Here is a 22707-nt window from a genome sequence, read left to right on the forward strand (position 1 = left end):
TCGTTTCCCCACACACTCCCTCTGAAACCTGGCCGCTGCTCCGGTGACATGTTTGCGGGATCGGGGCTACATGGACGGTTCGCATTCGTTTCCGCCTCGCGGTTAATAATATTTGGGGTTTTACGTGCCAAAACCACTTTCTGATTATGAGGCACGCCGTAGTGGAGGACTCCGGAAATTTTGACCACCTGGGGTTCTTTAACGTGCACCTAAATCTAAGCACACGAGTGTTTTCGCATTTCGCCCCCATCGAAATGCGGCCGCCGTGGCCGGGATTCGATCCCGCGACCTCGTGCTCAGCAGCCCAACACCATAGCCACTGAGCAACCACGGCGGGTGTCCGCCTCGCGGTTATGGCAGGCAGCACGATTACGGACCGCCACCACGGGAGAGTGGAAGGAAAGGAAAGGAGATACGCAAGCGCTTGCAACGCCGACTAAGAGAGCGCGGTGCGAACGTAGACATGGCCGACGCGCGTCAATGTGGTATCTGTTCTTATCAGCCTAATAGATGATACGGTTGTATTTGGACCTAAGGTATTAAAGTTATTTTCGCAAGTTGGCGGATTGCGTAAAGCCTGCTTCACCTCCATCGCGGGGCATTCCGGTATTGCACAATACTCGGCATTGGCCCAGGTATGGGGAGAAATTCTGGATCTACACGGCTCGATAGACGCACGCAGCTTTTTCCAGAACCTAGCCATATACAGCTTCTCTGTAGAAGGACTATCTCGATGCCTTTATCTTTAGTCACTCATGGTTCAGACTACAGCGCGCACTCGGAACAGGAACGATGACGATCTACCATCAGTGCACGCGCGCAGCCTGCGTCACATGTCGAATCCGATTTAAGCGAACTGCTTAGACACATTCGCCCCTTTCACCTGTGAACAAGGCTCCTGTGTGGGAGCCGAAACGTCTTCTTTTTTCTATTAATTTTACTTTAGTCTGCTTACTTCCCCGGTTGTTGTCTACCTTTTATCGAGGTGTATAAAGAACAATAAAGAGATATATACAGGAACGCTAGAAGGAAACGCATGGATAGCCCACCTGAGCAACTCAAGCAGGCTCCGTGACGAATCCTCCACGCCACGTTCCGATAGGGATGCGACTAGATTATCATCATCAGCACCATCCATAGCCCGGTTGCGGATGGCGTCATTACTAAGGCATGCGGCGAGCGCATCCACCGACACAACATATGGAAACAAAGCGTTGTCTTCGGCTTCGGACCCACTGCGCATGCGCTACTTCGCCTGCGCCGCAGCCGCTAGCCAAAGCGCTCCGCGTGAGCCACGCCTTCGAAAGTTCGCGCCTTCTTTCTAAACAATGAGTGACGCAGCCGGTGGAAGTTTTTTTATCAGCCGCTGCTGCTAAACGAGCTGTCCGAGCAGAGGCTCAGCGCCACCGAAGCAGAGTCTATGCGACGCCTCCTTACATGTATCCGTTCATTTCTCCGCCCACAAGACTTGCTTCACGGCCATCAAACACTGAGGATAGAGTGTGTCTTCTAGAAGGAGTGTGTGTCGAAAATAAAAAAGTGGCCTCTAAATATACATGCCTCTAAATTTCGCGAATTGCAAATACCTAAACTGCTGCGCTCAAATTTCTCAATTAATGATAATCGGCGGTGAATTTTTCCTTACCTACCACTGCTCTGGATTTGGTCAGGTTTGTTTTCTGCGAATAAAAATTTAATCTAGTGACTGTTGAAGCGGATTCGTGAATTAGGCCGTCAGTCTTTGTATAAAAAAGTTCTAAAATTGCAACATTTCAGGAAATAGTACTATCAAATATACTAGTCTGGGATGAGATCATAATGGCAGATCGATCACCAGGGCTTCGTGTAGTAGTCTTCGCACTAACAGTCATTAGGAAAGTTGAAGAGTTGTAACTCAAGTTCTTTATTTGTCAAGTATTTACATGTAGACGTTTACCTGTAAGCATGTCTTGTCCATCTGGGGCCCTATAACGTAAAACTATGCCAAGATATTTTTATTCCAATCTCCCGATGTCAAATTTGCGTAACCACTGATGCAAGCACCGGGTGGTCACCCGCAGGGTTGAATGAACAGATAAATAAAACGCTCTCCACGTTCATAAGGGATCACTTTTGTTTGCTTCAAAAACAAATAGCATTGCCTACGATGAGCGCCTTCTCTTATCTAATTGTCTGACAAGAGGCGAGGAGCATGCTCAAGTGGAGAGGGACTTGATGGGGCCGAGCTGCTGCACTGAATATGTATAACAGGACAAAGATGGTGGTGCCAGCGTCTGCGATTCGTCCGCTTTCCCTTATTTAACTCGCGGTGGCCGGTGGAAAATCACGTTGGCATGGAGCGGAAGGTTAAGAACGCTGCTAAAACGGATCCTCAGCAATGAAAAGTTGGCAGAATGCGGTCGTAAGCGAGCCGAAAGTGCTCGAAAACGTTACGCGGCCACGCAAGAAGTTGTATTGTACGCAAATAAACGCATGCTTTCCGGAAGGTGCAAGTAGCCAGTGGCTGGGTGATCTGCGGCAGCCATTTTTTATTCCTTTCGGAACGGGGCAGCCTGCGGTAATTCAGAAGAAAAATCACTTTTTTTCGGCATAATAATGCATCTTTAACGGGTACACGTCACTCTGACGCGTGAGTTTTTGTGGTTTCGTGACGTCGCGTGACAGGCAGGTGAAGTGGGTGCAGTCCGAAAGCCTTTGACCAATAGCCGAGGACTAATGGCGAAAAGGCATCGAATCAGAAATAAACATTTTCCTCTTCTTTGGTCAAATCATGCATAATCAGTGTACACACGTCATATCAGATGGGGAGCTAACGCGGTTTTCGTGACGCCTCGTGACATCGAGGCGAAGTGGAAGCGGTCCAAAAAAGATTTTGACCAATCGCGTAGGGTTGATTGAAGAATTGGAATAGAAAAGCTTGGAATAGTTTACGTTATAGCGCCCCTGGTCTATATCGGTTCCTGTCTGCGTATGACCGTAGCTGCCTATCATCTTGCGGAGAACTGCACACCTCGTCGAAGAACGGAACAACGAAACTACAACCGCGAAAACCACTACTAGACACTTTACCCTTTTTTCCTGCCGTTGCTACCACATGGTGTCAATAATCTTCATTCACCCACGGTTTTGGCCTAGCGGCCAGGGTCTTTAGGTAGCAGCGAAATGTTCTGTTGCTAGATTGCTTCAATCCTAACCCCATTAAAGTGAATATTGATCGTTATTCCTCATTATTCATCCTTATATTTCATTGATGGTGCCTGTGAGGGGTGTATGTGTGTCGCCTTCATATTTGTACTTTCGCGCGGGAATATGCCTTTAAGCAGGCCCCAACTAGCCCAACAACTAATTTCCTGCTGCTTAATTTTCAACGTGGGATGAGATCTGGTAGTATTTCTTTTACAATACTTTGAATCCTTGCCTTAAAGGACATGAACAAAGTTTATTAATCTTGATCCTCGCAACAGAATTTTATACTTACCCCACATGGTAATAAAAAAAAAACAGAGGGCAACTGCTGTTTATCCAGAGCATGCACGCGGGCTTTTCGGGACTGCGTACCTCAGCAGCTGTAACGTCAATTGGCCCCATTAATCGATTGGTGGTACACATAGTAAGCTTGTTGTGTGTGGCAAAGCCAGTGTCAAGCAGACACCATTTGTGATTTCATTTGCTAATGTGTTTTCTTTACATCAAGTATGATGCATTACATGTGCTGTACCTTATATTGTACTTTTCGTTCATACCATAGTCGTAAGCGTGCCTACGGGTGAATAAATTTCCTTGTCGGCAAAGTATAATGGAATGAACTGACGCTCTTACACGTCTAAGGAATACGAGCCGATCTCTGCTTATGCAAAGTATGAAAGTTCGTGTTAGCTACGAAGGGCCTAGTTTAGAACAAATTACGCGGCCAATACTGTGCACCAATAATACATTAAATCAATGTCACTTCAGACGGCACTGTGCTTGGTGCCATCTAGTCCTTTTAATTAAGAAAGAAGGTAAGCGCGCTATCGTGATCATGAGCGATAGTCCTCTGTGTGCTCCCACTACACGTGCCAACTTCTTCCTGTCCACTCCATTTACACCGTTCTCACTACTGATGTTGCGTCCTTTCTTTCCTCTATTATTGGTTTGCAAACGAATTACAAGAAGAGCACCGGGAAGCTTGGCGTAGTTATTACTCTTTATCAAGTATAGACGTTTTCATCTAGTACAATGAGAACCTCCTCCTTGGATTGCGGCGTTGAAATACGATGGCGTGCGAAGCAGCGTCTTCAATGCTTTTGCGCGCGGTGCGTATACTTGAGAGTGCTTTATCTCGGGAGATCCATTCTAAATCCATTGAAAAGTAGAAATCACTTTTAGAGTGCAGCTCTTAGGTGCACGTCCCTGTGTTGAGCGTCGGCCTCGAGCTCAACGAACCAATCACAGCACAGCACGCATGTCGCTGGCTTCCTAACAGCGCCACCAGTTGGCCAGAGCCAACTGGTGGCGCGGCCACGCAGCATTTATTTAACGTTTATTTATAGCATTAGATTCAAAATGACGGACTCTGTTATCAGGATTTCAGGCATTGCTGATTCGCACTCTGATCAGGGTATATTAGGGGCGTGGGCACGGGAGAAGACCGACCGAAAATATGTCTTGAATGAGAAAGCGATAATACGCGCATCCTCAACCACTATACCAGCAATGTCCAATTTGATTGGAGGACTTCACGGTTTTCACAGATGCCGCCAAAATTTCCCAGGCTGATTCGTCATGAACTCAAGTAAAGTATTAGAAAAAAAGTTATCTGTCGCGTTTCTTAACCTTTCTTTCAGATCTCGTGAAAGCTGACTAACCAAAGTGGAATTATGTTTTTTTCTTGCGCATTCTTTGTACCCTTCTTTTCAGGTGTACGATAGTTCTTGTAATCCACGGCGTTCTCGGCTTTATATATATTTTAAGTTGGTAGGAATAAAATTACTTTCACAGTGTGCAATCCCACCTTTTAATTGTAACCATAGGTCGTTAGCGTCCAACGTATTATCGTCAAAATCATCACCGCGGCGGCGGCGGTGCCGGCCATGCGGGCTGAGACAAGAACAATAAACCAACGAAGTATTTCTGGCTTGTTCTGTTGCGAATGCCTTAAACTGTTGCTAAAATTCTACGACTAGCTGTTGACTCTATATTATTTTGCAGTTTGTACTCCATTTACTTTGTATAATCTTCCAGTTACTGACTACTGTATTGATCTTTTATGCTATGTATTTCTCCTAATGAATATATTTTCTGACAGGAGGTCCCCTTTGAGCCACATGCTCTCGGACCTCCTTCTGTATACTTATGTAAGCATGTATATCTCCTCCTTATTAAAGAAATAAACTGATGTGATCAAGTTGATCACGAGTGCAGCTGCGTATGAAAGACGGCGATAGCGAAGAGAGCGCGAGGAGGAAAGCGGAGGAGAAGGGTACTGCGAAAGCAGGAGAAAAGCGGAGTGTCGCACAAGACGCGTCTCACGGCAGCGACCCGCTACGCGATGGCGCCACTGAAGCGTGCGTCATCACCCGGTCGCCGACGACGTCACTACTAAGACATGCGGCGAGTGCGTAAGCCGAAACTATATATGGAAACAAATCGGTGGCGTGGGCTTCTAATCCAATGAAATTCGTATCCGAATTTCCACGCCAAATTGAATGCAAATCAAGTAATGCCAGATGCGAATTGAAGCGAACGTCCAATAGACTTTGAATAATCAACAGCCGTTATCACAACCGATATAAAATGATATTCATATTCTAGACTTTTTAAAGTTAGCAAGTTCCTGCCATTACGCTGTACGTCAGGAAGCGTCGTTTCATAAAAACACGAATGGCGCATTCAGAGCCAACAAGTCGTCTCTTCCCATGCGCAGGACTGTTTAGCAAGAACCCGCCGTGGTTGCTCAGTGGCTATGGTGTTGGGCTGCTGAGCACGAGGTCGCGGGATCAAATCCCGGCCACGGCGGCCGCATTTCGATGGGGGCGAAATGCGAAAACACCCGTGTGCTTAGATTTAGGCGCACGTTAAAGAACCCCAGGTGGTCAAAATTTCCGGAGTCCTCCACTACGGCGTGCCTCATAATCAGAAAATGGTTTTGGCACGTAAAACCCCAAATATTATTATTATTGTTTAGCAAGCGTGCACTGCTGTATAGTCTGTAAGGTACAGGCAACCTAAGAGAGAGAGTCTGCTTCCCTACGCAAGTAGTAATGTTTTATGCTTGCACTAAGCCCACAAGGGTGAAAATTTACCGTACTTTTACTCCGCTTTTATATTTATATGGGTGCATATGAGCTTCTCAAATGTTCGAAAGGCATGTGGAAAATATTTGCATTTACGAATGGTGACTATTTGATTGCAAGAGAGAATATTGGGCACTATTCGATATGTTAATCTGAGCTTCCGTATATTCGCACACCCTTAACGATCAGGCATCAATAGGTGAATGAGGTTATCGCCGATTCCAGTAAAAAAAAAGTTCCCTGTGAGTCCCGCATTCTACCAAACCTCAACCAAATTGAGCACTGTTTACTGCCAAAAGTACAATAGACTGGCTCATTGTAATTCCTTTACTGTATTGCCAAAAAGGTGTAAATAACTCTAAAATGATTTAGGCGCCAGTACACTGCAGGCGCAAATACAAAAATATTCGAAAAATATTCCAGAAGTATTCGCATTCACAAATAGCAATTATTTGATTCGAAGGCCGTATAGAATATGACACTATTTCATTCGGTATTCAGAATACCCGTAATGATTACATTCCAATATGTGAATGAGGTTGTCAGCAACTTCGGCCAGAATAAAATATCACATGAGTCCCGAATTCTGACAATACTCTGCCAAGTTGACCACTATTTCCTTCCTATAAACTTGCTCATTGTAATGGTTTTGCTGGATTGTCACAAAGCTGTATAATGCACTAAAATTATTTAAGCCCTATATGCTGTAGCAATTTGCTGCCATAAGTATCCACACATACCGAAATTACTGCTCTGGCCGACTTTCGTCCATGATTTTAGCGATGAAGTACAGCTCTTAAACATGTGACATAAAGCGCAGTTTATAGGCCTGCTTGATGGCGTTCGATTTCTCTCACCTCTTTCCAGGATTTATTTTGAACGAAAAAAAATACCAACGATTATGATGCTCCCTAATCCGAAAGACGCCCGCGAATATACGCAAAGTGCCCCGAGCGGCCAGTCGCGCGTCTTTTACGCTCCAAAAAACGCTCTGATATAGCAGGTATTCAGCAACAGAAAGCTGTTTCGGCAGTCTTTCATCTTGCTCTATAATTATTTTATTGAAATTTTATATCCAAATATAATATTTTAGAAGTTGAATAATAATGACGACTAATTATCTAATTAGGCGGAATTCAACAAACAATCTCCGTATCTCCAAGCGACAGCAAACAACATTACCTGGGTTCTGTGCTGCGAGGTAGCATCCTCATATGTTTCATCATCATCATCATCATCATCATCAGCCTGGTTACGCCCACTGCAGGGCAAAGGCTTCTCCCATACCTCTACAACAACCCCGGTCATGTACTACTTGTGGCCATGTCGTCCCCGCAAACATCTTAATCTCATCCGCCCACCTAACTCTCTGCTGCCCTCTGCTACGCTTCCCTTCCCTTGGAATCCAGTCCGTAACCCTTAATGACCATCGGTTATCTTCCCTCCTCATTACATGTCCTGCCCATGTCCATTTCTTTTTTTTTGATTTCAACTAAGATGTCATTAACTCGCGTTTGTTCCCTCACCCAATCTGCTCTTTTCTTATCCCTTAACGTTACACCTGTCATTCTTCTTTCGATAGCTCGTTGTGTCGTCCTCAATTTCAGTAGAACCCTTTTCGTAAGCCTCCAGGTTTCTGCCCCGTAGGTGAGTACTGGTAAGATACAGCTATTATACACTTTTCTCTTGAGGGATAATGGCAACCTGCTGTTCATGATCTGAGAATGCCTACCAAACGCACCCCAGCCCATTCTTATTCTTCTGATTATTTCCGTCTCATGATCCGGATCCGCCATCACTACCTGCCCTAAGTAGATGTATTCCCTTACCACTTCCAGTGCCTCGCTACCTATTGTAAATTGCTGTTTGTCTTCTAAGACTGTTAAACCTTACTTTACTTTTCTGCAGATTAATTTTTACACCCACTATTCTGCTTTGCCTCTCCAGGTCAGTGAGCATGCACTGCAATTGGTCCCCTAAGTTACTAAGCAAGGCAATATCATCAGCGAATCGCAAGTTACTAAGGTATTCTCCATTAACTTTTATCCCCAATTCTTCCCAATCCAGGTCTCTGAATACCTCCTCTAAACACGCTGTGAATAGCATTGGAGAGATCGTATCTCCCTGCCTGACGCCTTTCCTTATTGTGGTTTTGTTGCTTTCTTTATGGAGGACTACGGTTGCTGTGGAGCCACTATAGATATCTTTCAGTATTTTTACATACGGCTCGTCTACACCCTGGTTCCGTAATGCCTCCATGACTGCTGAGGTTTCGACAGAATCAAACGCTCTCTCGTAATCAATTAAAGCTATATATAAGGGTTGGTTATATTCCGCACATTTCTCTAACACCTGATTGACAGTGTGAATGTGGTCTATTGTTGAGTAGCCTTTACGGAATCCTGCCTGCTCCTTTGCTTGACAGAAGTCTAAGGTGTTCCTGATTCTATTTGCGATTCCCTTAGTAAATACTCCTTAATGATGCCCAGAAGATTATCGTTCATTGCTTCAACACTAAGGTGCTCTTCCTGATTTAAAGCCGAATACCTGTTCTGTAGCTTGATCTGGAATTCCTCTATTTTCCCTCTTACCGCTAACTCATTGATCGGCTTCTTATGTACCAGTTTCTTCCGTTCCCTTCTCAGGTCTAGGCTAATGCGAGTTCTTACCATCCGGTGGTCACTGCAGCGCACCTTGCTGAGCACGTCCACATCTTGTATGATGCCAGGGTTAGCGCAGAGTATGAAGTCTATTTCATTTCTAGTCTCGCCGTTCGGGCTCCTCGACGTCCACTTTCGGCTATCCCGCTTGCGGAAGAAGGTATTCATTATCCGCATATTATTCTGTTCCGCAAACTCTACTAATAACTCTCCCCTGCTATTCCTAGTGCCTATGCCATATTCCCCCACTGCCTTGTGTCCAGCCTGCTTCTTGCCTACCTTGGCATTAAAGTCGCCCATTAGTATAGTGTATTTTGTTTTCACTCTACCCATCGCCGATTCCACGTCTTCATAGAAGCTTTCGACTTTCTGGTCATCATGACTGGATGTAGGGGCGTATACCTGTACAACCTTCATTTTCTACCTCTCATTAAGTTTCACAATAAGACCTGCCACCCTCTCGTTAATGCTATAGAATTCCTGTATGTTACCAGCTATATTCTTATTGATCAGGAATCCGACTCCTAGTTCTCGTCTCTCCGCTAAGCCTCGGTAGCATAGGACGTGCCCGCTTTTTAGCACTGTATATGCTTCTTTTGGCCTCCTAACTTCACTGAGCCCTATTATATCCCATTTACTGCCCTCTAATAGCACTGCTATACTCGCCTCACTAGATAACGTTCTAGCTTTAAACGTTCCCAGGTTCATATTCCAATGGCGGCCTGTCCGGAGCCAGGGATTCTTAGCACCCTCTGCTGCGTCGCAGGTCTGACCGCCGCCGTGGTCAGTTGATTCGCAGCTGCTGGGGACTGAGGGCGGGGTTTTGATTGTTGTATTCATACAGGAGGTTGTGGCCAAGTACTGCACCAGGGTGGCCAATCCTGCTCTGGTGAGGGAGTGCGTTACCGGTTCTGGTCACCGGGATCAGGCCACACTCCAGGCCTGTTTATGCAATTTTATCAACACGCGGATTTTTTTTCCGGTTGGAAATTGCCGGCACCGGGACTCGAACCACGGATCTCTTGCACGCGAGGCGGGTGTTCTACCTCTACGCCACCGCTGCAACTCACATGTTTAGTTGGCGCAATTTCAGCGAAATTCCCAATATAAGGCCCTCACATCAGTGGACCATTATTCGAAGTCAAACAAAGTATATATATATATATATATATATATATATATATATATATATATATATATATATATATATATATCCGGCCGAATAGACTCGTCGTCTCCTGCGTCCGCCACATCGATGGCGGACCCGGCGTCTAAGCGGGGTGGATATCTTAACGTTCCAGAAGCGTTCCTCTCGTGTCGTGAGTCGGAGCCTCCGCTACAGAGTGGTCACCAAGCGCCTCGCTTGCTTTGAAGTTACGCCGTTTTCTGAGTGGGTGCTAGAACACGCCCTGAATTCTTGCCTCAAGATAAAGAACTGCCTTGGCCTTGCCATCCACAGAGCCACGAACGCTGTATTTGTTTCGGTGCACTCTGTCTAGGACGTGGAGCGCATACGGATGGTGGAGCCTGTGGACACTTCTGAAACATTCTCAGCACCCGTACACGCTTAACACCTCGCTCGGACCTCCGGCGCTTTGTGGTAGCCGGTGTGGACCCTGGGGAAAACCAAAAAGGGCTTGGTGAAGTACCTAATTTCCACCTTGCGTAACGTGGTTAGTACCCGTTACATAGGCCAGGGGAACACATGCCTGGTCACCCTTCGGTGTCCTCCACACCCTCCTGAACGCATTGTTTACTACGGCTATCTTATACAGTTCCACCCGTATGCGCCAGCAGTGGTTCATTGCTCCAAGTGTTTGCGGTCGGGACACATGCGTACCTCATATGCACACGCATCCGAGCCCAGCAAGGCACCGGAAGAAACTACCACGTAGTTTCTTCCGTCTTATGCAAATCGAATGACCGTGAAATCACTAACAGGGCCTGCCCCACTTAGCGACGCGCGAGTGGGGCTAAGCAGAAGAGTCACCACATAAACGCCAGGGCGACGAACTCATTGACGCCGACCCGTGGTGTCCTCTCCTCCAACCGCCTCGCAGTACTTGAAGAAGACGATACTGACGCTAAGCAAGCTGAAATCCCTATTCTGAGTCCTAGCGGGCTGACTTATATGTAGGTAGCTAAGCCGGCCGACGAAAAGACACACCTGACATGCCTGCACCATTGCCGATGGACAAACTTGACACGGAGCCCAGGTTTGCCGAGGTGGATCAACGCCTATCATCGCTACAAATACTACGTCACCTAACTCAGCGTCGAGCCCTAATACGCCAACGAGCCACTCGATGAAGCGTCAACATGCGTGGACAGAAATTTCTGCCCTCGCAACCTGTGCCTGCCCCTTCCTGTGGTCTGTCTGAACAGAGCTTCTTTAATTTGTAGCTCAACAGCTGCAAAATCTGTCGGCTGCTGTAGCCGCTTGCCTTCAAATTAAGCTTGCGTCGTCACCAGCCTGTCGTTTCCAGGTTTCATTCAGCGGAGCTGCCAAGGCTTGACAGCCGGAAAGCGGCAGTGTATGCGAACAGCAGATATCCAGAAACACCTATCCTGCTTTCACAGTGGTGCACTCAGTGGCAGGAAGAGGTTGCCGCATTGATTCGCATTTCTCACACTGATGTCATTCTGGTATCCTGCTACCTACGGCCGTACAGTGGAAGTAACACTCAAATCCACCTCGGATTGCTGCATCACCGGCGTCAAGCGTACTCCGGCCGCCCAGTATTAGTAGCGGGTGACTTTACTGCACCGAACATAGCCTGGGGGTTTCCCGCTGCTAGCACCCGTGGTCACATGCTCATTGAAATTTCAATTCGGGCTTCCTAATGCGCCAGCCACATCAACTCGTCGTCGGGATCATGCTGGTCTTCTTACTTACTACCCGGATCTCACTTGGTGGTTAGCCACGCATCAGTCGACTGGAATCAGGAACCATATAGTTGGGCTAACGTCCACTACCTCATACATATAGGCATATATCCAGATTGTCCTCGGCGCTTACGCCGTAAGTGTGATGTAACTCGAATATATTACATGCTAAACTAAATGGGTGGTGGTCGTTTGGTTTCCTTAGGTTTCCAGTGAGACACTGTGCACATGGGTCGATGAGTCCCGTCCAGCACCTAATCTACAACTTCTACGTGTGCAGGCAGTGCGTCTTGAGGGAACTGTTGTGTCTCGCTCTCCAGACTCCAGCTTTGCTCATTACAACTTCAACAGAGCAACCACAGTGGCGCGCAGACCTGAAAAGTGACTTCCCCAGAACAACTGGATAGAATGGTGTGCGGCGCTTGGGCCTTCATAATTACAGCTTCGGTTTAACGGACATTCCAGGTGATGGAGCAAGGTTCACGTACCCGTGATTCAGTTTCCAATGCGTCTTGCATCCGGTCTGGACCCTGCGGTATTCACGCCGTAGGTTGCGCGATCTCTGTATCTAAATTCTGACAGCGCACCTTTCACTGAGCCATGCAAGGAACACGATGGCCGCATGGAGTCATAATTCGTCATGCTTGAACTATTGGCGTCAGTCGACAAGGCTAAACCGCGGTGTGCCCCTGGACCTGAAGGGGGCGCCATGCGAGGTGTGCAAAAACATGAAAGGACCGGCTGTTAATTGGCTTCTTGAAGATATAACAAATTTGTAGAACTGCGCAGAAGTTCCGACGTCGTGAAAGCTCGTGGATGTTGTGGCCATTCCGAAGCAGAGAAAGCCACCTGGCATTTCCGCGATTCTTCGAACAGTCGCCCTTACTACGACGATACGTAAACGGCTGGAGCCCATGGTGGCAACGCGCATCCTTAAGGAGCTTGATCGTTTCGGGTGGTATCCCTCAGGCCAGCTTTCATTTCGGCCTCAACTAGGCATTGAAGACGACATGAAATACCTTTTCTCTGCGGTGCTCATTGGTGGTCGATGCGAATGCGTGCGAACGCTGCTTGCGATGGAAAAACATCGAGCTTATTACAATGCGAGTCTTCAGGCTCTACTTGACGTCCTAGATTGAATTCATTTGCCTTGTCCTGCTCGCGTAATCATAGAATTATTTCTTTGTGAGCGCGATTTTCTGTTTGTCTCGTCGGAAAGAACTGTGGGCAGTTTACGACGAAGCGTGGAGTGCCGCTGCGTCCAATCTTGCGCCCACATTCTTTTATGTAGTGCAACTTCCGATGGTGCAGGAGCTGTCAGATATTCCGGACGCACGGCATGGACCAGCCATCACTCTTTGAAGCATCAAGAGCATGCATTGCAGGAAGCACATGAGACAGCACTTGCTTTGTGAACGTCATTGGGGCCCTACGCTCTCAAGTGAAAAGACTTGCACCATGAGCATCGCTAACAGCTGGGGCCGTCGAAAGCTTCACCAAGAGCCTCTTCGACTTACGCTCGATCGTCGCGTCATGGCAGAGGGAACCATTCTGTGTGCTTGCAGTGGACGTTTGTGCATCCGTATTGGCATCCTCCTGGCCGCGTTCTGCCCGCAAAGTCTCTGCTAGCATACTTCATCTCTGTCGTCGCATCGCCCAGTGATCGGGTGGGGCGATGGCAGCTCGTGTTGCTCGGTAACGGTAACTTGATCTATAAAGCGCAGCTTTAGAGCCTTGCAGAAGCAGAGTGGGGTATACTGGAAAACCTTAACCGCGAAGCCTTGATTACAGGCCTTCCGAGGCTCACACCTATTACGACACTTCAGGAAGAAGCAAAGGTGAACACAGTTCATGAGCTCATCCATCAAAGACGTGAAACGCGGGTGATAAAACACAGTAGCGTTCCTGCAACTCCTGCCTTGTCGAATTACATGAACCTGTGTTTCGCCGTAGTGAATGAATCTTTACCGCCGCTAATAATATGGAGCCACTGCCAAGTGACTAACAGTAAGCTATTTGGTGGCATTCGTCAGCTGACTAACCAAAACTCAGCTTTCGTGAGCATAACCGCGTCTGTGCCTTCCTGTTGGCAGTTACAGAAACTAAGCTTAAGTTTCTATGTGGATGCTGGGTCAAGTTCCACAATTATTCCTACCTGTAAACCAGACGTGTTCTTATGAGTCGGACGCACTCCCGGAGCTAGTTGCACTTTGCGATGGCCTGACCGCTCTGTTGCCAATCGTCAATGTGCAACGTCCAAGAAGCGTGATCTTTTACACCGATTCATTGCAAGCGGCGTGCTCACTCCGTCGCATGAATCATTCAGCTGGTGTAGCGATGGACTTTCGCCACTGTTCCGCGACTTATTGATGCCCGGTTCCAGTATTCCAGATTCGTCTATCATGTGTTCCCGCTGATAATGCGGGAGACGCCGCATGCCAATCCTCGACGGTCGCGAACCCGTCGCCTGTGCTGATGATCCAGCCCTTTGAATCAACGGACATTTACAAAGAAACTCATTGGCTTATACCGCGAGCTCTCCGACACCCGTGTGATTCTGACCTCCCGCGTGGTCTCACCCGTCAAGATAGGATATCGCGTCGAAAAGGTCGCCTGAGTGCGGATGCCAAAGCGTCCGCACGTGTGCATTGGGGATATAGCGACGCCTCTTCTTGATGACCGTACTCTCCTGCGCCATTACAGGAGGCAGAGCTAAAACACTTGTTATGGACATGTCCTGGTCTGGAATCGGCTCGTCGATGTCATCTGAGCCGTGTGGGTCCTCGCCCTAATCGGCCGCAACACATCCACAAGTGGATCTTCGGCCCTGATCACAGCTGCTTTCTGGACTTTAAGCAAGAGACAGAGCTTCACAACTATGTGTAACACTTATAATTGAGGCCGTAAGGCAAACTAACGCATTAAGAAAAAAAAAGATAGAAACAACGTTGCTCGCTGGTGGTGGTGAGAAGCAAAAGCGCTGGTCTTGCCAGCGCTTTTGCTTCTCAACAGATATCAATTTAGTCGTCAATCTCCAGCACCTCCGCTTTATCTCCATCGCTCTGCCAATTCTCAGTGCCGCATTAACACCCTTACTTACAGGCTAAAGTACAAAAATAAGAAACAGCGCACAGCTCCAGCAAGATTTTTCCAGCTCAGTATGTTACAAAGGGAAGACAATTTATTTCACACAGGAGAGCAAAACTTGCTGAAGATAGGCGTGACGAATGAATAACCACAAGATTAATTTTCTCCTTTTTTTCTTGAGGGGCAACTGAATTCATGAAGTTCGTTAATGAAATGTATATAGTCATGCCTCCTTGATATGCTTCCGCTGGCACATCAGTCGCTTGGCACCTCTTTGACTTTGCTGGCAGCTTGCTTTGAACTAGCTAGAATAATGACAATGCGAACCATCCTCTGTAGGTAGCAAAACATAGTTTTTTGTGAGCCATGTTCCCTACGTGAGCATGTGTTCCGGTAACGTGAGGTCTGAGAACGCACAGCGTCCTCAAGCATGCGGTTTTAAAAGCAAGGTCACTCGGTCATGATTTTGTGAGAGGACACGCATTACCTGTTGATACTGATGACGCGGGCACTGGACAGATTTTGTGATATGTGCTCAGTCACACTGGCGGTGCTGGTGGACGGAATGCGAGATACCTGACGCATATCAGGTATCTGTCACGACACGAACCGCAACTACCGTAAACGAGTACGCGAGGAGTTTTGACCAAAACAATAAAAAAATTAGGTCATAAGAATTATGACTACTGCATTATATTCCCAGCAGCGACAGATAGCAAAATTTAGGCGATAATCACCAATGTGCCTTGGCTTACAACATTTCAATGAAAAACGATTTGATCAACAACTCCTATTGAACATATCGCGAAATTTACGTGCCTGAATCGTCAAGACGCGCCTAGTTCTTAGGAAATCTGACACTTTGCTGCCAAAATTAGCTCGTAAACATGAGGGCGTAATACAATTAGCCTTGCACACCATTACATAGAAACGGCTCGGTAAACGAAGTATTAGAATTCCAACACATTTCGCTTAGTCACACGTACAAGGAGGTTTATCTCGAAACTGGTGCTATGATCTTAGGATACTTTACCGTAGCGCATAATCCTTGAGTACTCGCAGGTTGCAATTTCCCACATGTGGCCTGCGTTGAGAGGAACATTTAAAATGATAGTAGTGCAAATGGCTTATTCATTTAGGCGACAATTGTTGCGCATCAAGTCTGCTCATTCCAGCAGTAGACCTCGGCCGGCATAAAAGGTTCTGGTTAGAATCTTGTATTCCTAACACTGAACCACCGTCGGCGTTACCAGGAGCCACTAGGAATGGTGTATTGGCAGCGCCGAATTATCACGTAGGCCTGTGCACTTTCGTCCTCCATGCAGCAGGCAAAATCCTTGCACTGAGCTACAGCATTGAAGACCACATCAACTGAAAGCACACCTGTCCTCGAGTTTGCAAGGGTCGTGTAGATTCTGAGGTGAGCTTTTAACTAAGAGTTGTTTACGTAAAGCCTGAACGGGAAACTATTGGAGACTGATAGTTAGGAGTGAGAACAGTTACTCTGGCCATTGTTATGCTGTACACAGCAGCGCCGCAGAGTAGCACATTAACAAAGTTATAATTTCCCTATGTATACCAAGTTGCGTGAGCTTAGCTTACGAAGCAAAATATTTGAGAGTATTAAGTGTACAACATTGCGTTTCCTACCCCGATAGCAGCACTACTGAAGCAAATCAAGCACATTTCGGTATTACACAAGGTCTTATGGGACTCCGTGCGTGTCTCAGTGCAGTCGTGTTTCATCTGCGCCACTTTCGACTGAGTAACTACATCATTTTGACGCTTCGTCAAATCGCGCATTGTTGGTCTCTTATGTGCTTCCAGCATGCGATGTGCTAAGTTATCGTCGTGAGCGCGAGTGTCGCGCTGTGGCCATTGTTCGCACACACCGGTCGCTGTGCGGTGGTAAACAGGGGCGCTATAACGTAAAACTATTCCAAACTGTTCTATTCCAATTCTGCTACCAGCTCTCCACGATTGGTCAAAAACTTTTTTCGACCACCCCCACTTCACATGACTGTAGCGCGACGTCATGAAAACCGCGATACCTCCCCATCTGATATGATATGTACACACTGATTATGCACGATTTGACAAAAAAAAGAAAAACAGTTAATTCTGATTCGACCGCTTTTCGCCATTAGCCCTCGGCTATTGGTAAAAAGATTTCGGGCTGCGCCCACTGCACCTGTCTGTCACGCGACGTCACAAAACCGCAAGAACTCTCCGCGTCAAAGTGACGTGTACGCGATAAAGATGCATTAATATGCCGAACAAAAGTGAATTTTCTATGGAATAGCCGCAGGCTGCCCCGTTCCGAAAGGAATACAAGATGGCTGCCGCCGATCGCTCAGACGCTGGCTACTCGCACCTGCCGGAGAGCATGGGTGTATTTGCGTATAATAAATCTTCTTGCGTGGCCGTGTAACGTTTTCGAGCACTTTCGGCACGCTTACCACCTCATTTTTCCAACTATTCCTTGCTGAGGGTCCGTTTTAGCGTCATTCTTGAGCTTCCGTTGCATGCCGGCGCGATTTTGGACCAGCCACCGCAAGCTAAGTAAGGGAAAGCCGACCAATCGTAGACGCCGGCACCACCCTCTTCATCTGGTTATCGACTTTCAGTGCAGTGGCTCGGCCCTATCGAATCGCTCTCCAATTGAGCGTTCTCCTCGCCTCTTCTCAGCCAATTACATACGACAAGCCGCTCAGTGTAGGCAATGTTATTCGTTTTTCAAGCAAACAAAAGTGACCTCCTGGGAACGCGGAGAGCGTATGATTGGTCTGTTCATACAACCCTGCGGTGCGCCGCCCGGTGCTTGCGTTGGTGGTTACGCAAATTTGACGTCAGGAGATTGGAATAGAAACACATTGGAATAGTTTTACGTTATAGGGCCCCAGGTTCAGGTTTGTCACGCATTCAATGTAACATCGGCGTTTTATTTTGCGAACACATACATTCGGAAATAAAGTCACAGCAGTTTACATGGCGCTTATAAATGTATTGTTTTCATACGCGATGCAATACTGTTCTTGGTCGTGATTACGAACTGCAAGAGAAGTCTCTCTAGCCTTCGCAGTGTTGCCTGCTAAGTTTGAAACAGGCAATAGCTAGTAAGTAAGAAAGCAGCTATTTTCGTGAAATTGAATGTAAGTAAACGTTAGCGATAGGTAAACAAGCCGTGATTTACCCAGTGCGGAGTAGCAGCTTGCTACTCCGCACTGGGTAAGGACAGGCATGAATGTTGGTGATCAAAAGGTGCGTTTGCAGATGTTCAATTTCCAGGTTTGTTCCCGACATGCCATACTGAAAAAGGATAGTCTTCTCTTCGAGAACTTATGGAAGAAAGGTCTCCCACCTTGATATGGTGTTTTAGCGCCGACACCTTTTTCACACGAGGACAAGAAGGGACACACACACAGAGCTTGTGTTTGTTATGTCAGGTTCTTGGGAGGATATCTTGCACGCAAAGGCAAGTTTGGTGCGAATATTAGAGAGCCGTTTGCAGACGAAATGCGATCTTTTCTCCCTGCACTCTCATAATATTGAAGAAGGTATACTTACAACACATATGCAGGAGCACTCCTATTAAAACGTCGTCATAGCTGGGAAGAATCGGCAAGCAGGGCGCGATCACAGCTATAGAGTTGCTCTGCACGTTTCACTACTTGACCCATTAACAACGCAATAAGTGGGAGTCAGAATGATCGTATAAACGTGGGTTCACTGAGAAAAATTGCGTCGGCCTATATGGCGGGGTCGTTGCCGAAGATGCGCCGGGTCCCTTGTATACGCTGGCCTCAACGCGACGCTTGGTAGTTGCGACCAGCATGGTGGACGAACAGGTCCCAGCTGCGTTCTCCTGGAGACGTCAGTAGGGCCGGGTGCTGGATCGGCACTTAGGTATCGTTGGCGCACGGGTCGTAGCCGCGTGCTCCGGGAAGCGTCGGTCGGGCCCGGGCGCAGGAGCAGCGCTCAGGAACGGTCAGTGGGACCCAGGTTGTGCGGCATGCCCGGGTCCTGACGCCTGGTCGGCAGTCGGCTCCATCCATCACGCTCAGCTCGACCGTGAAACGTCGTCCTTGCACATCCCCGGAAGATTCCGGTCCCCTGGAATGGCCGGGCTGCCCCCTAGCTCCGCCTAGAGAAGGTGTTCTTTTTCCGCTCCACGAACCAGCACCGCCTCTTTGTGGCCAGTCTTCCCAGCCCACGCAGCGCACGCACTCTCCCCTCGTGCGTCGCGCATCTTTTTTCCCTCCTTCTCCCTCTTCAGCTTTCCTTCACCTGTCTGCTATTCCCTTTTTCCGGGATGTTGCTTGTTTCTCCCAGGGAGTATGTTGCAATCGTCGACACAACGTCTCAACACAAGTCCGACGTCACGCGCATCATGGCATGTACAGTGGCATGTACAAGGGGAACTGAAAAAGGGGTAGCATCGGGGCTACGCGAGCAGAAAGCTGCGGGTGCCATCGCGTCCAGTTCACGTCGAACGAGTCGCACCACGTCCTCTGATGGCTACTCATGCGGCTGTGCGGGCTGATGTTCAGACGCCGACGTTGCGGCAGTAATGGGAAGTCTGGTGCGGGACGCGTTTTGGCCTGCTCGAATTGTCGGCACTCTTTCATGGTGGCATCAACTGTAGAGCAGCTTTTGCACATGAGCAGATTAAAGGCGTCGTCAGCAATTGCCTTGAGCACGTGCCCTACCTTGTCAGCTTCTGTCATGTCGTAATCGGCTTTACGACAAAGGGCCAGCACGTACTGGATGTACGAGGCATAGGACTCCATGGAGGATTGGGCACGGGGCGCCAGATCCTGCTGTGCGGCAATTTTACGGCCGGTTGATTTCCAAAATAACTGTGATAACTTTTCTTTGCATTGGTCCCAGCTGGTTAGCTTCCCCAAGAACATGCACCCCACCCACAATCAGGAGAGAAGAGCAGCGCGTGCCCGCATGTTGCACAAACGTTGTTTCAGAGACCCGGATACGTACTACACGGACGCTAGCCCGTATCCCTCGTCGCCACGTTGCGGGCTCAAATACACAATCGCCGTTGTCAATCAGGGGAACCTGGTAGCATCAGCCTCCATCCGCGCCACATGCAGCGCAGCAGCAGAAGCAGCAGCAATCGCTCTCGCACTTCGCGACACCGAGAGCAAGGGAAGGTCCGCCCGTGTCCTTACTGACTCACAAGCGGCTTGTCGTTTATACCTGAACGGAACACTCCCTATACAAGCCATTCGAATCCTGGGTCGCACACTACAATGGACCCATGGTATCGTCTGGTGTCCCGGGCACGAAGGCCTGCGGGGCAACGAAGAGGCGGACTGCGCAGCTCGAGGTCTCACTAGCCGAGCGGCAGACCCCACCGTTCTTCAGCCCCCGACAGACCGACGAGCGACCCACGAGTTATTAACGACAGGTCAACAAATACTACAGGACCAACGGCTCGGAAGGACGCAATACGCTCCCCCACACAAAGCTCTCAATAAACTCCAGGCAAGGGACTGGCGCCGCCTGCAAACTAACACATACCCACACTTGTCTCGTCTACACGCAATCTACCCAGACAGTTATACGTCCCGAACATGTCCCTGGTGTATCAACCACACAGCGACACTCGCGCACATAACACACGAATGCACCGACCGTCCGGGCGACGCAATTTCGCCACGAGTCACAACACACACACTCACTACGTGGTCTTGGGAGGCGAGACTCTCCGAACTGGACCTGGGAAGCCAACTGGCGACCCTCGACCAGGCCCGGCGAGCCGCGATCGCCAGTGGAGCCCTGTCAGAGGGAACCACCCAGGAATAAACCGCGCAACGGTTTCTGCAATAATAAAGTTTCTCCTCCTCCTCCTCCTCCGTGATTTTCGTACCACACCATTGCCGTGTCGCTTAGGTAGAACAAGTTAGCTAGCATAAGCGTGAAGTCCTATCTGTTGATTCCACTGATGCGTTCGTACATAGCCAACCACTCTTCAACGCCGGCACCATCGGTCCCGCGGAAAGTTCCCGGATCCTTGGGTTGCACAACCACAACCGAAAGGAAAAGCGAGGTAGCTGCCGATGGTGAGGCTGGAGGCGGCAACGATGATGATCCCGCGTGCTCATTGTCATTCATGGTGAGGACGGTGATGCGACATCCACTGCGGAGCTCCGTTTCCAGCCGTGGTACCCTGCACCTCCACCAATATGTTACTTGGATGCTGGAAGTATAGATAGACTGTATTTACAATATATATACAAGCCGAATCAATGGGGTTAAAATGGCTGACAGCCACAACACGCAGCAGCCAGCGTCTCGCGATCTTCTTCTTCCTCTCTCTTCTTTCATCCTTCCGTAACAATATAATAAGAGTATTGGTCAAACGAAGCGTCCCGCGGGTCATTACTTACCGCACAAGAAGTAACATATTTGAACTTTCATCATGCCACAATTTTCGGCACCGCAACAATGTCCTTTTTTTATTTTGCGGGGCGCAAGCACGGAGATGAAGAATCGCAAAAGAAAGCACGTTGGCCACAATGAAATGCCTACTATGGGCACCTAATGTGGCTACCAAAGAAATATCGAAGAAAACGTGAGACGCTTGGTCCGCAGAACCATACGCATACTGCTAGGTATGCGAGACAAATTTTCCGGAGAGGTTGCGCTCAAGCGAACGCGTTGCAATCCGTTGAATCGCCGCAGTGATGGCGCCGAGTGACCATGCAGTGTTTCTTTTTTTCGTCTGCTAGCCCGAAAGCCTTGCCAGAGAAAATCGAACGCGCAACAAAGTGGCTGTGCGCTTCACGGGGCAACACGAGAAAAACGCATATGCTCTGGCTGGCTCTTGCAGCCTGCGGGTGGCGAGAACAAGAAAATTGAAGATGCTCAATGTGGACCTCACGAATAAAGTCAATGTAAGAAAAAACATAACCACGTAGTTACCTTTGGTTGCTTTGGTGTCCTGACGTGGATCCTTTGGCGCAGGTGAAAAAAAATGATCTTTTCTGTTAACCTGACAGCACAAACGAACCACCACAAAAGCTTCGTCTCATCAGACCTCGCTGCATGCTTTGTCAACTTGTCTGATAGTGTGTTGATTTGGCTTGTCTCGTCGCATGGTAGAATGTACGACTTAAGAAAACCGAATGCACCATGGGAGTGCAATGGTTAAAACATTAAACCCGCAAATTCTGGAATCAAAGATCTAAAGCACGACTCTGGAAGTGTCAATGTATCTTTCACATTAAAAGTTTCCGAATTGAAATCCACGCACTCCGTAGATTCCGCAGCCTCCGCGAGATGCCACGACGAGCCCGCTCGCCATTAAAACGCCTTTGAAACTTTGCGCTTGGATGGGCCTCCTTGCTTTTTGTGACTCCAGGTGCATGGGGGTTGCCAAGAAATCCAGTCCGAGTTCGCAATGTTCGCGCTGAAATGTCTATGTCTTTTCGAGCGTAAAAGACATTGTAGACAAAATCCAGAATGATTGACAGCGCCTGGGGTTGTTTTGGTCGGCGGTGCATGACAGCACGAAAAAATTTCGGGGAGGGGGGGCGAAACCCCATAAGCACCCCCCCCCCGTCTACGCTCCTGCAGCTACGTAGAGCCATCGTTGTTTTCCTCAAGAAAGCAACTGCGGGTTGGAAACTGCTGGTACATAAGCCAAAAATAAAGTAAATATAATTATATTTACGAACTAAAATAAATCAACAAAAATGAACTTTCGGATATAAAGAGTAATGCTTTCGCATTCACACACGTTAGCAGCATTAAGTGTCCATGCGAACACCTTATTTCCC

General features: G+C 48.1%; 1 pseudogene; it reads left to right on the forward strand.

Annotated features, from left to right (window-relative positions):
* The first annotated feature begins 463 nt into the window (after positions 1-463).
* On the forward strand, positions 464-640 carry LOC142558636 (U2 spliceosomal RNA; annotated as a pseudogene).
* The last annotated feature ends 22067 nt before the right edge of the window (positions 641-22707 follow it).

Source organism: Dermacentor variabilis, chromosome 9 (assembly GCF_050947875.1).
Source record: "Dermacentor variabilis isolate Ectoservices chromosome 9, ASM5094787v1, whole genome shotgun sequence".
Classification (NCBI taxonomy): Eukaryota; Metazoa; Arthropoda; class Arachnida; order Ixodida; family Ixodidae; genus Dermacentor; species Dermacentor variabilis.